Source organism: Cetorhinus maximus, unplaced genomic scaffold, assembly GCF_964194155.1.
Source record: "Cetorhinus maximus unplaced genomic scaffold, sCetMax3.hap1.1 HAP1_SCAFFOLD_1899, whole genome shotgun sequence".
Classification (NCBI taxonomy): Eukaryota; Metazoa; Chordata; class Chondrichthyes; order Lamniformes; family Cetorhinidae; genus Cetorhinus; species Cetorhinus maximus.
In genome coordinates, this window is record NW_027597839.1 from 47,298 (window position 1) to 51,315 (window position 4,018).

General features: G+C 47.4%; 1 pseudogene; it reads left to right on the forward strand.

The window, feature by feature from the left end:
• The first annotated feature begins 2,380 nt into the window (after positions 1-2,380).
• Positions 2,381-3,333, forward strand: LOC144676780 (beta-1,3-galactosyltransferase 5-like; annotated as a pseudogene).
• Positions 3,334-4,018: the final 685 nt, after the last annotated feature.

The window sequence follows — 4,018 nt, forward strand, 5'->3', positions numbered from 1 at the left end:
ACAGAGAGTCTCTTCGATAGAGAGGGAGAATCTCGCTGTTCTTCAATGGAGGGAAAGCTGCTCTCCGATAGAGAGAGTCTCATTGCTCTTCGACAGATAATCTCGCTGCTCTTCGATGGAGGGAGAGAGACTTGCTGATCTTCCATGGAAAGAGAGAGTCTCACTGCTCTTTGGCAGAGAGTCTCGCTGCTCTTCCTTGGAGAGAGGGTCTCGCTGCTCTTTAATGGAGAGAGAGTCTTGATGCTCCCCAATAGAGAGAGTCTCGCTGCTCTTCGATGGAGAGGGAGAATCTCGCTGCTCTTCGATGGAGGGAAATAGAGATTTTCGCTGCTCTCCGATAGAGTCCCATTGCTCTTTGACAGAGAGAGAGTCTCCCTGCTCTTTGATGGAGTGAGGCTCTCGCTGCTCTTTGATGGAGGGAGAGAGACTTGCTGATCCTCCATGGAGAGAGAGAGCATCGCTGCTCTTCCTTGGAGAGAGGGCCTCGCTGCTCTTCAATGGAGAGAGAGTCTCGCTGCTCCCCAATAGAGAGTATGACTCTCTGCTCTTCGATGGAGATAGAGACTTGCTGCTCATCGATAGAGAGAGTCTTCCTGCTCTTTGAGGGAGGATGTGTCTCGCTGCTTTTTGATAGAGAGAGAGCCTTGCTCCTCTTCAATGGAGAGTGTCTCACTGCTCTTCGATAGAGAGAGTCTCATTGCTCTTCAATGGAGAGAGAGGGAGTCTCGCTGCTCTTTGATGGAGAGTCACATTGGTCTTCGATAGAGAGAGAGTCTCACTGCTCTTCAATGGAGAGAGAGAGAGAGTGCACTGCTCTTCAATGGAGAGAGAGAGTGCGCTGCTCTTTGATGGAGAGAGAGAGAGCCTCGCTGCTCTTCGATGGTGGGAGAGCCTCACTGCTCTTCGATGGAGAGAGAGCCTCGCTGCTCTTCAATGGGGAGAGTGTCTCACTGCTCTTCAATGGTTTGAAAAGGGTCCCTGCATTCAGCATATATACTGTATATGTTTGCAACAAATATCTTCTTTATCCAATAAATTTTAAAGCACAGTTGGTGAGCTATGTCAGTGCAGCAGCTGTTTGATACAAATTCTTTGTGAGATTGGCACCTGTATCACACAAACATCACCTGGAGGAACCTTTGTTATCTGTATAATTGATGGGAAGTCATTAACAGTAAGGACCGGGTGCATTTTTCACAATGCACTTCAACCACACCCATTCTTGTTTACTGGCACCGAGCAGAGTGAGATTGTGGGATTCATTATAGGCAAGAATTGAACTCCGGGTTTATGTGCAGTTGTTAACAAGATTGGTCGTGTATACATTAATTCAGCGTTAGCATCGAACGCACCTCGACCCAGACAAATCCGGTGGTACCAGTTAAAGGGACCAGTGACCCTGATACCTATCACCGTACACAGGGAGTGACGAGTCTCTTAGGTATGTGCTTGTGTGAAAACTGCTCATGCTGTCTTATGCCCAGCTCTTTCTCTGTTTGTTCCTACCTTTCACTGAACTTTTTGTCAGACTGAAGCAACTCAGTCACTAGATGTTCTGTGCCAGATTCCTGTAGATGTTTTGAGTGCTGCAATTCCTCCTCAGTTACTGTGTGACAGACCCAAGGGGCTGAAAAACCTCTTCCTGTGTAATAGGCTTTTGGGGCTGATTGACCTTCTCCTGTTCCTGTGTAACAGGCTCTAGGGGCTGAATAACCTCCCACTGTTCCTGTGTAACAGGCTCTAGGGGCTGAATTTCCTCTCCCCGTTCCTGTGTAATAGGCTCTAGGGGCTGAATAACCTCCCCCCGTTCCTGTGTAACAGGCTCTAGGGGCTGAATGACCTTCCCCTGTTCCTGTGTAATAGGCTCTAGGGGCTGAATAACCTCCCCCAGTTCCTGTGTAATAGGCTCTAGGGGCTGAATAACCTTCCCCTGTTCCTGTGTAACTGGCTGTAGGGGCTGAATAACCTCCCCCTGTTCCTGTGTAATAGGCTTTTGGGGCTGATTGACCTTCTCCTGTTCCTGTGTAACAGGCTCTAGGGGCTGAATAACCTCCCCCTGTTCCTGTGTAATAGGCTTTTGGGGCTGATTGACCTTCTCCTGTTCCTGTGTAACAGGCTCTAAGGGCTGAATAACCTCCCCCTGTTCCTGTAACAGGCTCTAGGGGCTGAATAACCTCCCCCTGTTCCTGTGTAATAGGTTCTAGGGGCTGAATAACCTCCCCCTGTTCCTGTGTAACAGGCTCTAGGAGCTGAATGACATCCTCTTGTATTTGTATCCCAAATCCAGTCAAATAATCTTAATCTGAAAAATAATTCCTCTTGCATTTTCTGGATTCCACCAAACCCAACTTGTTTATTTTATTTTACAGGTGCTTCGAGCATGAAGATATTTTCTCAAAGAAACTTTTGTTTGAAATCATTTCTCAAAAGGAAATGGTTGTTTGTTGTTGCCCCCTTGTTAATCTTTCCTCTGATCAGATATTTAAGCCAATACGGTGTTGAACATTGGCATTCTGCAAAGTTAAATGACCATTCCTTCCTCATGCTGCCCAACAGCAGCTGTGACACCAGTCCCCCATTCCTGGTCCTTCTGGTCACCAGTGCCCAAGACCAGTTGGAAGCTCGCTCGGTCATTCGCCAGACCTGGGGGCGAGTGCGGACAACCCATGGCAAGAGGGTGGTGAGCTACTTCCTGCTCGTGTACAGCCGAGAGCATCAGGAGCAGCTGCTGAAAAAAGTTCACTGCACAAGGACATCATCCAGAAAAATTTCACCGACACTTATTACAACCTGACCACCAAGGTGCTGATGGGCCTGGAATGGGTGAGCCGATTCTGTCTGTCCACCTCCTTCGTGTTGAAAACCAATTCCGACATGTTTGTCAACGCCGATCACCTGACCAAGCTCTTGTTGGGAATGAATCACACGTATATCTTCACCGGCTTCATCATGAGGAATTTTGGACCTGTCAGGGAGAAATCCAGTAAATGGTACGTCAGCGAACAGGAATATCCTCAGGAAACATACCCACCATTCTGCTCCGGCACTGGGTACATGCTTTCGGCCGATGTTGCCCACCGAGTCTGGAATATTTCCAGGACGGTCCCCCACTTTAAACTGGAGGATGTTTACGTCGGGCTGTGCTTGGCGGAGTTGAAGATCACACCAGTGGAAATCCACTCGGAGCAGAAGTTCCACAATTGGAATGTGAAGTTTTCTGTTTGCGGCTTCCGTAAACTCGTCACCTCTCACAGGGTGACACCCTACGAGCTGCTGATCTACTGGAAAGCACTGGAGGATGCAGCAGACGAGGCCTGTCCTGGAGATGGGTGAAGGGGGCCATCTTGAAGAGGCTTTTCACTGACACCTTCAAATAAGCGTGTTATCTTTGCAGGGCAACAGAAACAGCGTGCCTTATGGAAGTCAATTACCCAACTAAACTGTGTAATCTGGTTTGTTTATATACATACATACGTACATACACAAATGGCCACAAGAGGGTGCTATTTCACCCCTCCCTCCATTAAAAATGTGCACAATATTCAACATTTCTCAGAACTTATATAGATATGTTTTGCATTTATTTACAAATCCAACTTTGCTACTAGTTGAATAAAAATAAATTAAACTTATTTTTATCTGAATGCATGAAGCATCTCTAATAAGATAGATGAATTAGTGGCACAGATACAGATAAATGATTTAGATCTAATCACCATTACAGAAACACGGTTACGATGTGTTTGGGGGTTCAGTGATAGTGGGATTTGTGGATTCAGTGGTAGTGGGATTTGGGGGTTCAGTGATAGTCGGTTGGGGTTCAGTGAAAGTGGTGTTTCAGGCACAAGTGTCAGTGCGATTTGGGGGTTCAGTGGTAGTGGGGGTTGAGGCCTCAGTGTCAGTGGGATCTGAGGGTTCGGCGACAGTGGAATTTGAGGACTACCTCTCAGTGGGATTTGGGGGTCCAGTGATTGTGGGGTTGTGGGTCCTATGTTTTATTTGAATTTGGGGGTTCAGT